The sequence below is a fragment of the Canis lupus genome, chromosome 26 (genome assembly GCF_011100685.1).
Source record: "Canis lupus familiaris isolate Mischka breed German Shepherd chromosome 26, alternate assembly UU_Cfam_GSD_1.0, whole genome shotgun sequence".
NCBI classification, from domain to species: Eukaryota; Metazoa; Chordata; class Mammalia; order Carnivora; family Canidae; genus Canis; species Canis lupus.
The window spans coordinates 17,258,026-17,279,411 of record NC_049247.1 but is presented as its reverse complement, the minus strand read 5'-3'; the positions used below and the strand labels follow the sequence as shown (position 1 = coordinate 17,279,411).

The 21,386-nt window shown below is 38.1% G+C and overlaps 1 pseudogene; it reads right to left on the bottom strand.

Moving 5' to 3' along the window:
• Positions 1-7,110: 7,110 nt before the first annotated feature.
• LOC119877574 lies at positions 7,111-14,930 on the bottom strand (annotated as a pseudogene).
• Positions 14,931-21,386: the final 6,456 nt, after the last annotated feature.

Here is a 21,386-nt window from a genome sequence, read left to right as displayed (position 1 = left end):
TCACATCGTAGCAGGGAAAACAGGTAACTAGTAATTGGGATAATATATGATGAATATTCCAAACTAGGTGGGTGGTGTTTAATCTCCTCTGGGTGGTCAGGGAAAGTGTCCTGGAATACATGCAGTTAAGCTTCCATTTGAAGTGCCGGTAGGCATAAACCGGGTAAAGGTGTAGGGGAAAGAGTGTTTCTAGCAGAGGGACAGCAGGTGCAAAGGCCAGGAGGCAGGAGAGGAACTGGAAGAAATCCAGGCTCTGGAGTCCAATTACACCTTCTCATGAATTATGACAAGTCTCTGCTCTGTGCCCTAACGTGGGTTCAGGGCCTCTGTAGTTACTGCCTTTGGTCTATGACCTTGTGTTTTCTGCTGAATAAATCAGTCAAAAGGAATTAGTGATTTATTTCAGCAATAACGCCAACCTCTTTATTTATTAAACTTCTTATTTTTTTTTACATTCACACAGAAGTTGTAACATTAGTGCAGAGTCTCCCCTACCCTTAGTGATAACATCCTCCATAACCTGCACTGTACCTTCATAACCTATGAAGGTATGTTCTGTGTTATATGGAAGAGGTTTTGGTTCAAGAAAAATTCAGGTCTCCCCACTGGCTGTGGGGTAGGGACCCTAGAAACAACACAAATGTTTCTTTTTCAATTTAAACGTTTTTATTCCAGAGCAGAGGTGCATAAACTATAGCTCGTAGACCTAATCTAGCTTTCTTCACGTTTGGCAAACAAAATCCTATTGGACCCTAGCCTTACTGATTCATTTGCCAGTCATTTATGGCTGCTTTTGTGCTACAGGGACAAACTGAGTACTTGTGACAAAATCTTACGTTCTTCAAAACTGAAAATACTTATTGTCTAGCTCTTTGCAGAAAAAGGTTCTTGACCCCTGCTTTAGAGAAAAATCTCTTCATCACTGTCCATCACAGTCCTGGCTCTCTAATCAAGCCAGCAACATGATATACTTGACTCTGTTCTAACTACAATAAACTGTTCTTTGCTCTGATCTTTCTTCAAATAGAACCTATCCTGCCATTGCCTTTGAAGAAACTTCCCCAGATGGCCTTGTGAGTTCTTTGCCTCTCTTAGTTATTGTGGCCCATGCCAGGCATACAAAACTAAGACATTTCTTGTGGTCACGTGGAATGGTGACTACCTCAGACTTTGAACTCTAACCGTTTTAACATTTCTCTTGATTTGAAAACAGGTTTTCTTTTAAAAGAGTCTTTGGTCAGAAAATCTCTCTACTAACTCAGAGGTTAATATTGTAGTGGAGACTAACCAGGGAGCCAGAGCTGCTAAGGTAAAAAATTGGCTGAAGTTCTGACAGCCACTCCTGCTGCAGTGCCACTGCCTACTTCTGGCCAGTCTGACAGGCTCCTTCAGGCTTCAGATAGTCCTGTGCGTTCACATTTCAGCAGAACCTGGACACTGGCCGCAGGTGCCACTTGTTCTTGTTCTGCCTGAGATCTATTAATTACAGCATGTGCTCCTTCTTCCCTATCCACTTCCATATTCTTGGCAGTTACCCCCGTCCTGTTTATAAACCACTGTAATTCATCTACAAGCTTAGGAAATGTTTGAGAGCGGAAAGTATACTGACGAGAATTGAATAAATGCAAGTCAAGACACACTGCACTCTATTAGCTGGGTGACTTCAAATAATTTGATTTACTTTTCTAGGCCTAAATATCACCACCCTGGATTTAATAGTCATTTAACAATAGCGGTTATATCTTGGCTCTATTAATCAGCAGGAATTAGGCAAGTGTTTATTTTTCTTCCTTGCAATGATTCTTTAATACTGCATGACTAAATTTTAGAGAAAAGCAAAGAATAAGTAAATAAGGCCACTCTGCTAATTACCAACAGAGCTGGGATAAATATCCACTCCTCCCAGTTTTAAAATCCCTACTCCCCACCACCACCACCCCGATCCATCCAGTTTATCTGTAGCAACTGACCCTAAAACAACATGATCAGAGTTCTGATATCTGAGACTGCAGGAAGGCCCCAAGTGTAGCCCTGACTCAGTCTCACTGAGACAGCAGTGAGAGAGCAAGCAAACTGGGCTCTTTACCTCTGGATTAGGTCTTTGTAAACTGAACTCTGTGTCACAAAACAGTTATAATAATTAAACAAGAGTTGCAAGAATATCAAGTAATAGAAATGGGAAAGGAAAATAATACATAATTTTTAAGCATGAATGTAAGCCAGTGGCAATCTATAATTTAATCGACTGGGACTTGGTTTTTCCACTACAGGGAATACATATTTTCATATTCTACATAAACATAGCTAAATGAGGACAAAAATTGTTCCTTGATTTATGACTCCAGGTCATTTGTTGATTCCTATCTGATTTTCTCTAATGATTAATGCTTTTCACAAGGATCGGTTCCCAGATAGACTGGTTTTTTTTTTTTTTATGAAGTCCTAGACCCAATAAACTAGTTCACCATTTACCTTGGTTTAGAATTTTCATTTACATTTTGTTCTTAGTTTTCCATTTGTCCTGAATTTTAGTTTTACCCAATCTATAACTAAGAGAAATTGCATAGAGAAAATATTGTAGAATGATTAAAAGAAAGGCTGTTTTTTGAATATGATTTTTTAAAAATCCGTCGACCTGTTTTTGCAAGATTGTCAACTTATTGTGCAATGCTTTTCTGACTTCAGTATCCATGAGATTCTAATTCAGTAAGTCTGGGATTAGGCCCAGGAATTTGAGTTTTTAACAAGCATCCAGTTGGCATCAGGTAGATCATTGGACCACACTGTGGAATAACCTTTAATTGATTACGTATCGTTAATATCCTACAGGGTGGCATGGTGCTAGGTACTTAGTAACAAATTAGTTGAATAGATAATGAAAAGGGCTAAGGAGAAATGAAACAATGTGAGGTGTTCCTTTATTCACTCAGTGATTCACTGTTTCAGCCCTCAGTGAGTGGCTATCAGGTACTGAACTTTATAGTATTGCTCGTGTGTGTGTATGTGTATAGATACAATACATGTATGGACACTATAACTAGAAAAGGCACTTTATGCATACTCTGTGCTTCCAAAGAGCATGAAATCCAGTGAAGGTTTTGAGAAACAAAAAATGTCATCTCAAGGTAATATTTAGGTGTTATTAAGGTGATGAGTGTGCAGAGAAGTTACAACAATAAAAATAGAAAAAATAATGTCTTACCTTTTATATAACTGTTATATTAAATGAGCTATGTGAAAATAAGCTGGTAAGTTGTGAAAGGCCATATATATGGAAATAATAAGATTTATAAATCTCTACCCCCTTTATAGAGATGGCAAGGTCTCCCCATCCCCATTGAGTGTGTTGACCAGATGCCTCAGCTTATCTTCCTTACTCCACAGGGTAGCGAATTAGATATCCCTGTCTGAATTTCCATCAAACGAAGTATATGTTGCCTGTTTCTGATGCATGAAATCTGCAGGACTGAGGCTCTGTGCTAATGACGTGCATCCTGAACTTTAAAATGTTTTACAAACTATAGTAGCTATTAAATAATTACTTGAACTTCTGGAAGTAATAAAAACCCCTGTCTTGAGATGCCTGAACAGAGTTTATCTCTTTACTAAGTATGTAAAATAATACTGTGGTAGGATAATCCTTAAAAATTGCTTCACTGTATCCTTTTATTTGAGCACTATACATATATTTTTACCAATATTCAGAAAAGAGGGTATGAACTTTTTTCCTAGATTCCTTCAAGATCCAAACTTTACATGACAGTGGACTTCAATAATATTCATGAACTTGCATGAGGTTCATGGAAAGCAGCACATTGAAAGTTCTGTAATGAATTACTAGGAGTTTTGGTTGACAAATACTTTCGTACATTTTTCCCTTTGAGATGTAGTATTGTTTGGTTTGTGCGATATGTGATTCAAAATAATGAGAAGTGAAAGAAAAAAGGTGAATCTCCTATATATTAATCAAGGGGTCATCTAGACTATATATCCAACATGACATTTCCCACACAGTGTGTCTAGTTCTTCAGTTGCTACTTGATTTCTTGGTGTGTCTTCATGTGAGAAAATACAAAAAGCAGAAAAAAACCTATTTGTCTTGGCAGCAAGTACCGTGAACTATGAATTCAATGAGTCCTAAATATATAGAATCAGAATTGAATACAGCCAACCTAATGGTCTGTTTTGAGAAACATCAGTCCTTTTGTCCCTTATCCTATACGGAAGGCACACTAAATTATTCGGTGTCCCCAAATACTTTCCATGTAGAGTCTGTATTTTGAGACACTTGATGGCTAGGAGATTTTAGGAGCCTTTAACAGGAATATGATGTAAAAATAAAACAAATTCAAGTTAGGAAAATGTTGGGAGTCTGCTCAGAACACCATCAGCATCACATCCCGTCCTGGCAGTCCACGTGGAGCTGCAGCTGAGTCCACGGCATGGAAAAGCTCCTCAGTCCAGGCATGCTCCACTTCCAACTTAAACTAAATGTATTAGAACAATATAATGCCTCTAAAAGCAGATTGCACCTTATAGTCTTCGTTCTCAAGGAGTTTAAACATGTCTTAAGAAAGGGTGATGCCTCTTTGGGATTTATGATTATTACTCATGGGCTTTATTGCTCATTCTGGTTTCCCACTGAACACCCGCATCACATCCACCGCCGAGCATCCAGAGGCAGGCTCGTCGCTTCAAGTTGTTTTGACAATCATTTATCCTAGAGGCTGACTCCATTGTTCTGCATGTATTACATAGAACTTCTATGGAACATCAAACATATTTATTGATGGGAGAAAATCGTGTCTTTATGAATGTTTCTGTAATGAAACAGGATGAGGGATGTGGAAAGTCGCTGGCAGTTTCAGTCCAAGAGGCTCTCTTCAGGAAGAGAAAAATGGAAATGTTTTTATGAATGTGAAATAAAACTCTAAAAATGATGAGATGCTCTTCTAATACCCACTGTTCAATAATAGATAGTCCTAGTGTCCTTTGTGAATGAAGAGGGCACTGCAGATTCTTTCTGGTTGCCACAAGTGTTAAGTGTTCACAGTTAGAAGCAATGAGCATTACACACCTCTCCCCGTGTTTCCTCACAGCCTGGACAGTGACTACTCTCACAGATGTTAAGACCCTTTCTGTGGTTGTTAGAAGGATACTGATTACCGATTTAGGGAGAAGTTCTTAATCTCCTCCTGCATCCCGGTCCCTTCCCTTGACAGACATCAGTGCAAGTGAAACAGGGTCTTAAGTTTAATACCATTGACAAGATAACCCTCCCTCTCTGGAGCAGTGGCTCACCATAAGGCTATTACCTTGTTGGCCATGTACCGTATCTCTTTGCTGCCTGCTAATGCTTTGCTCCTTTCTTTTCTTTTCTCTTTTAATTTGCATTTAGAAGAGCTAGCAACCTCACTTGGCAAAGCTAACTGCTGATGTAGCTAACGATAACGCACTATGGCATCACTTGAATCTCAAAAATTAGAAGAAAATAAAGAGCTAACATGTATTACCGTATTACTTATTTTTCCAAAAGCCAGAGCCTACTTTAATTTTGCCAAAATTGTGTTGGAGAGTTATTTCAGTGTGGGCTAGGTCATAGCATTTGAATTGTGTGGAAAGGTCAAATGAGAAAACTACAGGGGGTGCGAAGGAGTTGATTGAATGAGAATAAAGACTGTCGATGCGAAATATAGGGACACTTGGAATACACCACAGCAAGAGAGGGCTTAATATTTTACTTTGCTTAGTTTAAAATCGGAAGAAATCAGTTTAGACAGACACAGCTTTTCAATAAAGGATGTTACGGAAGCCAAACCTCCCAATGTTCTAGGTAAGGATGAGTATGGTTATGTAAGTATCCTAATTATGTACCTGCCCAAAGTGAAAGATTAGGTTAGTTAATGGACAACAGAGTGATTTGACATAGTTCCCTTTAAGGGACTTCTAGTCTACTTCAGTCCTTTTGTGTTCTGAAATATGTACATCCTTCTTTCTCTGCAGTAGGCCTTGCTAGCCTAAACATGTCTATGAATTCAGCAGCTTCTTCTCCCTAGAGGACTGGAGAATATGACACAGAGTAGGAATCTGAAATTCCAAAAGATGACTTTATAGCTCCCAGACAAATGGAGCTTTCTACTAGAAGAACTTTAAAATTAAGGAAAACCATGCAAGGCTGATGATGCTAACTCTATTTGTTGAAAACAAGCTATCTCTTCCCCTCCCCATCCTCCTTTTCTCTATATGTATGATTCAGGTAAGATTAGTGTCAAAATCTGTGAATGCCAAAGTTGATGTAAAAATCTTTAAAACTAAGAATTATTTTAATTCACCCACCTTATATGCTCTCTAGACTTCCTGCCTCCTTGAGGATTTTGTTTTATCATTTATTTCCCTTCTATATCTTAAACATTAAGTTCTCAGAATGTTGCAACTTCAACATTTTCAAGTCTCTCTCATCTTATGGGAAACAACCCAAAATACCACCTTGGCCCTACATATCTTCACAGAAGTCCTCTTCTTTCCATTGTCAAGTATCTTAAAGAGTTGTTTTACTCAAAGTTTATACTTCTTTACCTTTTGTGCATTCATCTCAGTATAATAGGAAATTTAGGCCCACCAATTTCACTCTTCTAACCATTGACCTCTATGTTGCTAAAGCCAAAACACACATTTTTCATCATCCTTCTTGTTTTCTTTGTGATGTTTCGTTTCTGAAAATCTCTTAGCTTCCAGTACACTATACTTTCTTCCTTTTTTTCTACTGTTTCTTTTCCTCTGTTCTTTATTTTTTTTTCTGTTTCAGTGGATACTTTTATTGATTTAATAGATCACCAACTTTGTCTCCCTACCTACTACAATTGGAATTTCATCTTATTTCCATGCTGAGTAGTGAAACAATGACACAGCTGTAATTAGAATAAGCTACTTCAAAAAGAGAAGCCAACACAGCTCATTTTCTTCTAACAGGCAAAATATAAATATATGCACTCTAGAATGCACAATGGTTAGGCACTAAGAAATTCAAATGGGGTCCTGAAGAATGTAGGCAAATCCAGGGTGCAGTAAAGAGGAGCTGAGATGCTGTGCACCTCTTTAACGGTTCCTGGTACTGCATCTCTTGGCCATTAGCTGAATCTTGACATGAGGGAAGATTTTAGCTAATGCCAAGGAGAGATGCAGCAAGTGCTAGGTTGACTTAGGGGCTGTGCACAGGAACCAAAAGGCAGGAAAGTACTAAACACTGCTAAGAGCATCCACCCCAGGAAGGACTTGACCTTCCAAAAGCTCTAAACTCGCACCACCCCCAGTGCTCACATGGCTGACTTTATCCTCTGTGTTCCATTTGGCACAGCAAGTGGCAGTGTCTCCACCACCTATGATGGTGATGCAGCCCCTGGCGGTGGCTTTCACCACCTCATCCATGAGGGCTTTGGTTCCTTGGGCAAAAGCTTCCCATTCAGATATGCCCACAGGTCCATTCCCCATAATCTGCTTAGCCCGAGCAACTGCCTCAGCATATTTCTTGCTGCTCTCAGGACCATGGTCCAAGCCCATCCAGCCAGCAGGTATGCCAGAGGCCACAGTGGCTTGGCCAGTGTTGACATGCTCATCAAACTTTTCAGCAGTGACCAAGTCAACTGGCAAGGTAATTTCACACCATTCTTCTCAGCTTTGGACATCAGGTCTTTGGCGATCTTGGCTCCCTCTTCATCAAACAGAGGAGTCCCAATCTCCATGTTGTTGAGCACCTTCAGGAAGGTAAAAGCCATTCCACCACCAATAATCATCTCATTGACTTTGTCCAGCATATTACTGATCAGCTGGATCTTGTCTGCAACTTTAGCTCCACCCAGGATGGCCAGGATGGGTCGCTCTGGGCATTCCAAGGCCTTGGCAAAGTAGTTCAGCTCCTTCTTCATCAAGAAACCTCCAGCCTTCTGTGGCAGACTGACTCCCACCATGGAGCTGTGGGCTCGGTGAGCAGTGCCAAAAGCATCATTGACCTAGACATCTCCTAGCTTGGAAAGTGAAGCTCGGAAGGCTTCTATTTTGGCTGACTCAGCTTTAATCTTATTCCCAGAAGCATCTTTTCCCTTCCCTTCTTCCTCTACATGAAAGCAAAGGTTCTCCAGCAGGATGACAGACCCAGCAGCTGGGTCAGCACAAGCTTTCTCCACTTCTTGGCCCACACAGTCCTTTAAGAATAAAACACCCTTGCCCAGCATAGACTTAAGTTCTACAGCAACTGGCCCCAAAGAATACTTGTCTGGCATGGAGACACCATCAGGCCGGCCCAGATGGCTCATAAGAACTGACTTGGCTCCATTGTCCAAGCAGAATTTGATACTTGGGGTGGCAGCCTTGATTCTCTGGTTGGTTGTTATCTGGTTGTTCTTCATAGGAACGTTGAAGTCCACTCACATGACGACCCGCTTGCCCTTCACGTCGAGCTTGTCCAGAGTCAGCCTGTTAGAAAGTGATATCTTGGCAATAGAAGGGCTGCGAGGCTGAGAGCTTAAACAGCAGAGAAGAAAGCAAGCTGCGTGTGCTCCAACCTTGTGCAGAATGCCGAGAGCTCCTCTGTTCTTTAAACTTTTTTTTTTTTAATTTTCATTTATTTCTGATAGTCACAGAGAGAGAGAGAGAGAGAGAGGCAGAGACATAGGCAGGGAGAGAAGCAGGCTCCATGCACCAGGAGCCCGACGTGGGATTCGATCCCGGGTCTCCAGGATGATGCCCCGGGCCAAAGGCGGCGCTAAACCGCTGCGCCACCCACGGATCCCCTCCTCTGTTCTTTAAATGGCAGTGTTTTCCCAGGTCTTCTCCAAGCCTGTTAACTTTTTGTTTTTCTTTTTTTTTCTCCATTCTCCTTGGGTGATTCTATTTATATTCATGGCTTCAAGCATAACCTGGAAAGCTATGATATCCAAATATGTATTTTACGTTCTATCTGGATAATAAACCCATAAGATACTATGTTATCAATCATTCAGAAAAAAAGTAAGATATTCGTGGACATTTTAGTTGACTTTTATGGTGTTTAGGAGTTAAGATAGTAGTGATAAGCACAATGATAGTATTGAGAGAGGACTCGTTTTAAGTCTTTTTTTTTTTTTTTTCGTTTTAAGTCTTGAGTCAGTCATGACCTTGAGTAAACTGCTTTAATTATAAGCCTTGTATATACTTCATTTGTTTTTTTTTTTAATTTTTTTTATTTATTTATGATAGTCACAGAGAGAGAGAGAGAGAGGCAGAGACATAGGCAGAGGGAGAAGCAGGCTCCATGCACCAGGAGCCTGATGTGGGATTCGATCTCTAGGGTCTCCAGGATCGTGCCCTGGGCCAAAGGCAGGCGCCAAACCGCTGCGCCACCCAGGGATCCCTATATACTTCATTTGTAGAATGAAGTACGCACTTCATAAGATTTCCATGAGGATGAAGTGAGATCATAATTGTGAAGAGCCTGGCACATAGATAGTTCACAATAAGTAGTAGCCCTTATTGTAATAAAATGATCTATTGAACAAGTTTCACTTCTAATTGTAGAAAGCCAAAGTAGCACTCTGAGCCCAATCAGGAGACAAAAACAAAACAACAACAACAAAAAAAACATGTAGTAGGTTAAAGCAGAACAGTTTAATACAAAGAATTATTGACTCTGACAAACATTATAAGATATAAAGAAATTCTGTGTGGTAAGGCAGAGAGAGAGTACCTAAGAAAGGGTAAACTTGAAAAGGGTATTAACAGATACAGAGATAATCCAGAAATCACAACACTGTGAAAATGTGTTCAAATACTGGAGAAAATGTAGTTTGGCTCCTGGAGAGCAGAGCTGACCACTGGTATGGCCAGGCCAGAACTGCTGTGCAAACAACAGCCACCTCCTGAGGTATAGACAAAGATAAGAAAATGACATGTGACAAGAAAATGGTTGCTGGATCTGCAGTGGGAATCCAGGTGCCAGGAGGGGTGAAAGGTTGTTAGAACTTACTCTTTGAAGAAGGACTGACTTGGTGTGTGACCTTCTGGACACAAGTAGCTTTATGCAGGCTGTGCTAGGCTTGTCAGAGGAGTCCAGGCTGTCTGTAGAAATATCATTGCCAGGATGAGGCTGAAGGGTCAAAGGACCACATCCTAGGCTTGTGACTGCTAAGTAGTAGTTCCTGACCAGATGTCCTTATACCCACACTGCCTATCCTCCTGGATAGTGCTGTGAATTGAAGGAAGTCTCTACCTCCTGCAAAATCTCCCCTGCTGCCCTCTACTGAGAAAGTTAACAATGTGCATTTATTTATTTATTTATTTATTTATTTATTTTTTTTTTTTTTAACAATGTGCATTTAAAAAGAGAAATGCTTAAGCCAATTCTGTTGTTTACCATATTGGAGGTACATTTGGAAATGAAAGGCAATGAATTGATAACTGACACAACAGACAGGCTTAACAAATACAGAGATAATCTAGAAATCACAACACCATAAAAATGTGTTCAAATACTGTGTTTTGCTCTATAGTTCTTTCAGTTGCAAGCTTTTTGATATGAAAAATTGGCGTATATATGTATAAGATAACTTTAGTTCATGATTTAAATATGAATACCCATTAGCATCATGATAGCTATGCATGTGCTAGAAGATAATTTAATGAATTACAATATAGCACATCGAAGAGTTGCTATGGTCTATTGAATCAAAAATCCAGTTCTTGAAAACTGCCTAAACATAATTTACCTATCCAATGTCAGTTTAAAATTTGCACAATAAGCCACAGTGAGTTTTAAAAATCTCATACAAATAATGATCCATTTAATATGTTCCACAAAGAAATATATTTTAAACAGTCTTTTATACATCTTTTATATATTCTAAGAGAGGGCTCATTTTTCCCCCCATTACCTAAAAATGTTTCTCAGAAAAAATAATATAAAAAATTACTATGTTGATCATAATTCCAGGAGAAAACTAAGAATCCTTGAAAATATAAGCTTAGTTGAACTGGTAAGAATTGCTGTTATAGCAAAGTAGCATGGCATTAGAATAACTCCCATCAGTTATCAGGTTATCTTTAATTCACAATTTACAACTAACCATTTTGTAACCTCAAGAGCTGTTCCTTTTCTCTAATTTCTTTATCTCTAATCATAATTTTTACTCACAATTGACCATTTATTATACCTCAGTGATGAGTACTTTTTATTTTTTTATCACACTTCATATTTATATTTAAATTATGTTAGCTAACGTATAGTACATTATTAGTTTCAGCTGTAGTTTTCAATAATTCATCAGTTGCATATAACATTTCTTAATACAGCAACAAGGTCTTATTTTCATCATTGCATCGATTGGAGAAAGTGAGGAGAAATGTTGCATTACCTGTTCAAGAGAATCACTTCAGAAGCAGAAGGGCTGGGATTTGAAGATTTTTTTGTTTGTCTCAAAAGCTCCTACTGATTTTAGGCATGTTTCTAACTCTAGGTCAAAGTGGAGACTTCTATTTTATAATCAGAGGTGTTAGAATTGATGGCACTGCTTCTCAGACTTTCATGTACACATCGATTGCCTGAGGACTTTCATCAAATACAAGCTCTAATTTAGTAGGCCTGGAGTGAGACTTGAGATTCCAAAAAGCTCGTATTTGGTGCCTATGTTACTAGTTCATAAACCATACTTGGCATAGAAAATGTAAGCGGCAATGGGATTGGAACAGACCAAGATATTAGGGACATCTGGATAATCTGAAGATTTCAGCTCCTTGGCATTTATCTGAAGGACCTGAAAACTTATGCTCACACAAAACCCTGCACATAGATGTTTATAGCAGCTTTTGTTCATAGTTGCCAAGACTTGGAAGGAACCAAGAAGTTTTGCAATACGTGTATGTGATAAATACAAACAAATATTATCCAGCACTAAAATAAAAATGAGCCATCAAGCCATAGAAATACATGGAGGAAACTTCAATGCAAAGTACTAAGTGAAAGAAGCCAATGTGAGAAGGTCACATACTATATATAACTTTAACTATATGATGTTCCAGAAAAGAAAAAAAAAACTGTGTTAACGATAAAAAGATGAATAGTTGAAGGGAATATAGGGAGAAGATGAATCATTTTCCTTTGTTTATGTTAGGGCACTGAAAATATGCTATGATATTATAATAGTGAATAGATGTTATTGTAAATTTGTCCAAACCCATAGAATGTAAATATCGAGTGGACCATAATATAATCTATGGACATTGGGTGATTACGATGTGTCACTGTAGGTTTATCCTTGGCAAAAACTGATAAAAATAATCTATATTTATAGTGTAAGTATATAAATAAAAATAAATATATATTTTATATCCATATTAATTTAATAGCAATTATTATTATTTTTATAAATACCTCTTGGTGAATGACTTTGATGATGGGAGAGAAGCTATGCCTGTGTAGAGCATGATGTACATGGAAATCTCAATACTTACCTCTTAATTCTGTTGTGAGCCTAAGACTACTCTAAAACAAAGTCTAAAAGTCAAATAAGAAAAAATGTTGACATGGGCAGCCCAGGTGGCTCAGCGGTTTAGCACCGCCTTCGGCCCAGGGTGTGATCCTGGAGACCCAGGATCGAGTCCCACGTCAGGCTCCCTGCATGGAGCCTGCTTCTCCCTCAGCCTGTGTCTCTGCCTCTCTCTCTGTCAATCGTGAATAAATAAATAAAATCTTTTAAAAACATTTTTTTAAAATTCAGCATCAGTCAATAAATATGCACATGGTATCACATAAGGAATATTTGAATGTGTCAGTGAATGTACAGTTAATACACATGTATGTGCATATGTGCATGTATTTTGAAATGTTGATTAAGATACAATGAATAAAGTAACTATAGCAAAGTCTATAATGTGTCTATGTTTCTATATATGCTGATTAGAAGAGATCAAATATTTTATACATTGGATTTCTGTTAAATTTTTAAACAATAATATTTCCATTTAAAGGTAATTTTATTGACATACACAAAAATATATAGTGTTAACAGTTGTCAAGTAACTACAAATCAAAACAATTAGATACCATTTATTTTTCCTATAAAATTTTCAAAAATTATAATGATCAATATAAAGACTCAGTTCATGAGTCTGGTATACCAGATACTTATACTAACCAGTTTTATGTGGAAAAAATGCTTGCAGAAGCATTTTGGTGTTAGTGACAATTTGGAAACAACCTAAATATTCAACAATAGAAATTATGGCACATCTAGCCATTTAAAAAACTACATTGTTAGAACACTTAAAGACACGAAAATGCTTACAATATGAACTCAAATGAAAAGACACAAAATAAAAAGTACAGGGCAGCCTGGGTGGCTCAGCGGTTTAGCTCCTCCTTCAGCCCGGGGTGTGATCCTCAAGACCTGGGATCAAGTCCCACGTCGGACTCCCTGCATGGAGCCTGCTTCTCCCTCTGCCTGTGTCTCTGCCTCTGTGTGTGTGTGTGTGTGTGTGTGTGTGATGAATAAATAAAAATCTTTTTTAAAAAATAAAAATAAAGCAATAGAACTCTAATTCTGAACACACATGTTCGGTCAATATCCACCAAGTGCCTACCTTTTTTTTGTTTTAGTAAGCACTGTGTAGGTATTTGGATATATTAGCAGAATAGAGGCTCCTGATTCATATACATCTTATGGTTTAGCAGCAAAAAGACAAGAAACAAAAGGATTGAAACTTTTATTTTTTCTTTCTTTTTTTTTTTTTTAATTTTTATTTATTTATGATAGTCACACACAGAGAGAGAGAGAGAGGCAGAGACACAGGCAGAGGGAGAAGCAGGCTCCATGCACCGGGAGCCCGACGTGGGATTCGATCCCGGGTCTCCAGGATCGCGCCCTGGGCCAAAGGCAGGCGCCAAACCTCTGCGCCACCCAGGGGTCCCGAAACTTTTATTTTTTTTAAGGATTTTATTTATTCACGATAGACATAGAGAGAGAGAGAGGCAGAGACACAGGCAGAGGGAGAAGCAGGCTCCATGCCAGGAGCCTGACGTGGGACTTGATCCCGGGACCCCAGGATCACGCCCTGGGCCAAAGGCAGGCGCCAAACCGCTGAGCCACCCAGGGATCCCCAGGATTGAAACTTTTAATAGTAAAATATTGATAGTAAGATTATAGGTGAGCTATATTTTATTTCTTCCATTTCCCCCTTTTCTACTCACCTACATGGAGAATGAGTTACTTTTACTGGAACAAAAATGCAAATATTTAAAAATGCAAAGAATCTATCAGAAAAATTATTATACTACTTAAAATGTTGCTTAACTAGTACTTTAGTACTAGTTAGTACTTGTGCTAACTAATCCTTAGTCTTTTTCGACTATTCGACCATTCCCTCAGGACTCTAACTTTAGACAATACTCATATCATTTTTTAAAACTTTTTCTTCTCTATTCCAAAGAAGCATACTGGTCTCTCTAATTTGTTCTTAAAAAAATCAATGAAAATGTAATTAGTTGCAATTAATATATAAGTATGAATCTTTGGTACTGGAATTGGTTTGCCTGACCCAATTTAGCTCTGTAATTCTATGTGATTATCCATCCATTTAGAGTAGTGCCTTGATAGTGCACATCTTGTTTGAATTCTCTTTGTAACATAACTCAATACTAATTTACCTACGACTATATGACCTGTGATTTTGTCATTTAACCAAATCACTTTTACATTTACATCTGATATTTTTGAAAATATCATGGTTAATGGCTGCATAATGTTATAGTTGTTCAAGTACTAAGTAGGTAATTATTCTCATTTGCACCATGACTACTATTATATTGAAATAAGCTACATTATAAAGCCTATTGATGGATTCCTAACCTACCTTTACCAGGCTATACACTGCTGATTGTCAGATTTTAGCATATCATCCCTTGACATCTCTACGTCAGTGGTCCCAAGCACAAATGTATATACAAAGACTAGCCCACCAACATGAATGAATGGAGAGGGTTGGGAACAAGGGGAACAAGGTCTTTGGAGAACATGGGCCTTGAGTACAAGGGACAGCCAGTATTCAGCTTCAGCTAATTTTGCCAATCAAGAGTATTAGTCTAAATTTTCTGATTTTTGTAAATAAATTAGAAAACTACTTTTATTATTTTATTTATTTTATTTTTTATTTTTATTTTTTATGGGAGTTCAGTTTGCCAACATATAGCATAACACCCAGTGCTCATCCCGCCAAGTGCCCCCCTCAGTGCCCATCACCCAGTCACCCCAACCCCCCGGCCAACTCCCCTTTCATTACCCTTTGTTCGTTTCTCAGAGTTAGGTGTCTCTCGTGTTTTGTCACCACCACTGATATTTTCACTCATTTTCTCTCCTTTCCCTTTATTCCCTTTCACTAATTTTTATATTCCCCAAATGAATGAGACCGTATAAGGATTGTCCTTTTCCGATTGACTTATTTCACTCAGCATAATACCAGAAAACTACTTTTAAATATAAAATTTCCCAATTACATAAAACACCAACCAAACACAACAGTCTAGCCAACTGGATTTGGTTTTCAAATTAGAAGAGTTCAAATTTATGAAACTTGTACATTGTCACTTGTTATAACCATCCTGAGATAGACTTTTTTGTTTCTGTTTCTGATTTTTGTTTTTTAAATATAGCATAGGGAAAAACTTTAAAGAAAGACTTACAATTTCCTTACAATTTAAGTATATAGAAACACCCTCACCCTGAATTGTCAGATTGTCAGATTTATTGATGTTCAATTAGATGATTCTATTTAAAGTTTATTAATTTAGGTGCATCTTGCTTTTTTAAATTGTTAGGCTTTTTAAACTTTCATTTGATAATAAATCAACATAGGTTCATAAATGCCATGTATAATCATGACAAGAATATACGGAAATTAAGTGTATGTGTACAAATCACACATCCAGTCTCTTGCTCCTTAAGCATTGTTTACTCTTAGATCTATAATCTAATTTTTTAAAGAAAATGCAATGTATAATAAATCTTGAGTTTCGAATACTATGTGCAATCACGATGCTCTAGTATCTCAAAAGTAGACAGGGAAAATAAAGAATCAGAACAAAGAGAAACTATTTGTTTCCAAATCAAGAACAAACAATAAACCATGTCTTAGTGGCTATAAACTCATGACGTCAAGCCATAGAAGAGGGTAATTTTTACAAAATAAAGTATAGAATAATCTACCATGCATCAAGCAAACTGTATTGAATCTAATAAATCTAAAACTCTTAATAAAGTGCTTGGCAGGAAATCATCAAGCAGATCCAGTGTTATGAGCTCATGTGCCACAGCTGTCACCAGAGGACCAGGGGTGAAATTCTGAGTAGCTACAAAGGCAAAAACACAGAAAGTAGAGGAAATTTTCATGTCACTAACACTGTGAAGCAGTGTTTGCTCAGCTCAACAGCCTCAATGATTACATTTTGTTTTTCTGCATATCTACATTCTATTCACGTAATACCCATATGGTTCAAGTGGTGTCCCTATTATTAGTCTTCTGACAGGAGTGTCCCTTGCAAAAGACCATTGTTTGCTTTATGGGGAAAGGAGATATTTAGAGAGACGTTTGTCTTGAGGATCCACCCAGCTTTAAGAAAGGGTGATTGATGCCCATGACTGGACAACTTTAATTCAAAAACATTAGTACTATATTTTAGGTAAATGTTTAAGGAAGAGGAAGTATTACTAAGCTCAGATTCCATTCTCCAGATGCTATAAAATGGTGTGTGTTACCAATTTTTGAAAATTCATATAAATTATTATTTTAATAGAACAACAATAGTAGTAACTAATGGTTGGTAAGCAATATGCCAAGAAATATACTGTGTATCTCACATGACTTGATTAATTTATCCTCTGTCACTCTGTGAGGTAGCTACTATTGTTAGATCTATTTTCAGATATGGAAATAGAGTAAGTGGCAGAGCTGGGATTTCAATCTGATCAGTTTGATTCAGGAGGTAGTTTAACCTCTTTGAGTGTCATTATGGTGAGATATTTGCCTGGTAGGCAGTCAAGTATGATTCTAACCCATACTTAGTCCAAGTCTTCAAAATGGAAAGTCTATTCATTTTGCCAACCTGCCTTTGATTCAAATGAGGAATCTGCAGGATGCAGCTGATCACTACAAACCCCGAGAACTCCCTCATTCACTTCAAGACTGGCAGGGTTTATTTACCCTTATTTAATCAAATTGTAACTGAACCAAGTGAGAGTTTGTCCCCTCAATGCACAGAGAGCCAATAAAAACTGACACTGAGCTTTTGCAGTGAAGAAAAATAAGCTGTTAATGGTGTGGTCTCACCCATGAGAACAGGACCTAATGCTCAAAAGTCCTGTACCCCCTCATGGTTTGCAAGTGAGGATTTTTAAGGTCAAAATTTGGAGCAGTGGGCTCCTGAGAAGGTGGACGCTATTGATTGGAGGCCCATGATATCATGCTAGCAGATGCTCCGGTGCCATTTCATTAAGTCCCACAGCAGTCTTCTCCGTCTCAAGAGATTTGGAATCTGAAAAACATCTTGATTCCTTATGTTAAAAATTTCACTAAGTACATCTGGTGATCATATCTATTTGTAAGCTAGTGGGGTTGCATTCTTACAGGTTTCTTGGCTAGTTCAGTTATGCCTGGGGATGATATGACCTCTATTGCTCATTCTTTCATCTGAACTGATAAGATGGAGGCCAGCTTCAAATATGATTGGATTACTTGTGATTTGTTTAATTTATGCTGTAAATCTAAAATCATATTGCTAATTCTTCTTTTTAAAAAAATATTGATTTGTTTGAAAGAGGGAGAGAAAGAGAGAAAGTGGAAGAGAAGGGAAGAGGGGGAGGGAGAGAGAGCCTGACAAGAGGCTTGGTCTCATGACCTGGAGACCATGACCCTGAGATCATGACCTGAGCCAAAAACCAAGAGTCGAGTGCTTAACCAACTGCAGCACCCAGGTGCCCCATATTGCTACTCTTCTAATGTTTGCTTTAGTAGGGAGGGATTTTTTTTTTTTTCTTAACTTACTGGATTCTTTTGGCTGGTCTACTAATTAAATTGGTTAACATCTAATTTTGTACTTATGAGAGACCCACAAAGACATGAAAAGCTTCAAGACAGGCAATAGAGGCTTATATGCCATTCTGAGTTAGGGAGTTAGGGGTAGGGATCTGGGGCTTCAAAAGGAAGGAACACACAGAAAGATGGTAAGAGCAAATAATTGGAAAACAAATGTTTGTCATGACCTGCAGGGACAGTGGGACACAGAGGAAACTGAACAAACGTATCTTGCTGAGTTCCCCTTAGCTTGGCACACCTAGCCTGTACTTTTTGTAGATATTTCTGGTGGTACCTCTCTTCCAGGACCAGACCTCCTCTGAATTATCAGAGACAAATAAGGGGGAGGGGAAAGTTATTGAATCGTTGGATCTTGATTGCCTTCAGCTCAAAACAGTCCACACGACAAAGTGACACATTTTGTGGCAGCCTATTCTGATTCCCTTTAATTTCAAAGGGATTTAATATGCATAAGTGAATAAACCATTACGTTCAGTCTGTATAAAGGGTGTTATCAGTCATCTGCTTTGCATTGGGGAGTTTTCCTCTGAGGGTAAATTCCTCTGAATTATGCTGCCCTATGAAAGGCAGCTATGCTTATCACAACATCACTAGTGCTGCACTCTGCTGCACTATGATATGGCAGAAACACATCCTTTATAGCAGTGCCGAGGAATCAGATCTCCCCACCAAAATGAGCTTTCCAGATAGTTCTGTGTGCCTTAAACATTGAAGAACAGCATTCAAAAGATTTTATTTTATTTTATTTTTAATTTTTTTTGAAGATTTTATTTACTTATTTGAGAGAGAGAGCAAGAATGTGTGCATGAGTGGGGGAGGGGTAGAGAGAGAGGAAAAGAGTGAATCTTAAGCAGACTCAGAGCTGAGAGCAGAGCCTGATTTGGGGCTAATCTCAAGACTCTGAGATTAAAACTAAACTGAAACCAAAAGTTGGATGCTAAACTTACTGAGCCACCCTGATCAGAAACTCTTTCGCTTAACATACAAGTTCATAGCTTTTTTTTTTTCTAAAATTGCCAGATATTATCAGGAGCATAGCCTCCCAAATAATGGAGGAACTTCATCCTAGCCTCATGATGTACCAATTTAGTAATGGAGAATATAGAAGCAGGCAGGGATAGAGGGAGGAAATAATTGAAAGCTATTTGGGCAGCCCTGGTGGCACAGTGGTTTCGCACCGCCTGCAGCCCAGGGTGTGATCCTGGAAACCCCAGATCGAGTCCCGAGTCAGGCTTCCTGCATGGAGCCCGCTTCTCCCTCTGCCTGTGTCTCTGCCTCTCTCTCTCTCTCTCTCTCTCTCTGAATGAATAAATAAATCTTAAAAAAAAAAAGTTTTAAAAATTGAAAGCTATTTGTAGTTTTAAAAAATTCCCAGATTTCACTCTATCATACAATAAGCTTTAAAGAAATTGCTGTTGTATTGAGACCAAACTAATTATAATGAGACAGGTCCAGATAATGATAATGTGCTGTGATTTTAAAAATGAAATTCAGAAAAAAATAAATTAAAAAAAAATTAAAAAAAATAAAATGAAATTCAGGACATAGCTCCAGGGTCTGTTTTTAATGACACCTCCATTGATAAAGGATGTAAAATTTTCCAAGTCTGTTAGCTAGTCATTCAATAGTAAATTTGACCAAGTGTAATGACACCCACATTTTCTTATTAGAGTGCTTATGGTTATCTACATAGCAAATGGCAAATTGGAGATTTATATGCCATTTAAACTAGGTTACATCTAGGAAAATTCATTCTGGGTCATTATGGGAAGACTGCTCTTAAAACAGTCTAGTGGAACAGTTTTAGATGGTTTTCTGTAGTACCAAGAGTCATTAATATAACAAGAGATTCCTTTTTAGCAGAAGAGTTATTTGAATAGACAGCTGGGCATTGTAGTGCAAAACAGGCATCAGCTTAGTTTTGCACTTTGGCCTTATAACATAAAGCCGTCTCATTACGACAAGCCCTATTATGGCAGGAAATCTGTCTAATGTAGCTCATTCTTGCTCTTAGTCCAGGGAGGTTTAATTACCAGAAGAATTAATCTCACCAATAATGGGGGATCCCTGGGTGGCGCAGCGGTTTGGCGCCTGCCTTTGGCCCAGAGCACGATCCTGGGGACCCAGGATCAAGTCCCACGTCGGGCCCCCTGCATGGAGCCTGCTTCTCCCTCTGCCTATGTCTCTGCCTCTCTCTCTCTCTGTGTGACTATCATGAATGAATAAATAAAATCTTTAAAAAAAATCTCACCAATAATAATAAGTAATATTTGTAAGGACTTTGAAGTTTACAAGGATTTTCACATATAGTTCCTGCCCTTGTATCATTGCCCATACTTCCTAACTGTTCTTCCTGATACCAGTTTCAACTCCTTCCAGTACATTCTCTGTATTTATGATCAAAACACAAATTTCATCACATTATTTTCCTGGTTATACATTTGCAGCGTTTCCTTATTGCCTACATGGTAAAGTCTAGGTCATTAGCAAATCATACAGTGTAGTAATATTGCTTGTGTGGAATCAGATTTTCCGTAACACACGCACACACACAAACACACACAAATATACCAAAATGTATTTAAAAAGTAGTGACAACATAGAGAGGAGTAGATGCTGCAAATCTTTGCTAGTCTTGTTTCCTAACATTTTCCATTGTAAAGAGTTCACAGCTTCCAGTGGCATAGATAATACAGGTCAGGGACCAGATAGATCTCAGACAAAATTTTAATAGCTCATATATATTAAACATTTTAGACAACATGGCATAGTACTTAATACATAATAACTGCTCAACAATAATTTTCTAAACTTTATTTCAATGTGGCAAGTACTGCAGTATAATACATCCTCTACTATGGAATTTCCACAGACTGAGGATATTGTAATGGTAAGGTTCCAGTGTATAAATTATGTGAAAATACTGGGCAAAAGGGAAGGAAATATTTTGCCAGCTGATAATATAATGTTGCAAAACTTCTATTCAAGGAGATTTTTAAAAATCTGAGTTTACTATTGTATATTTCACAGTTGAAAATAAGCTCTGGCCCATGAGATTTTTACCTACACATTGGGGACAACATCTTGTTAAAACAAGATTGTGAAGTTTATATAAGAAAGTCTGCCTTTCGATATAGACTTACATTTTTGTTCTTCCTGTTTCTTTTGGAATCTGCATTTTTCGGTGAATGATGAGTATTTCTTGGTCACCAAATCCTCTCTTAGTCTACATTCATTTGGTAGTACACTGGAAAGCTGAAGAAAAGTGAGTAAAGACC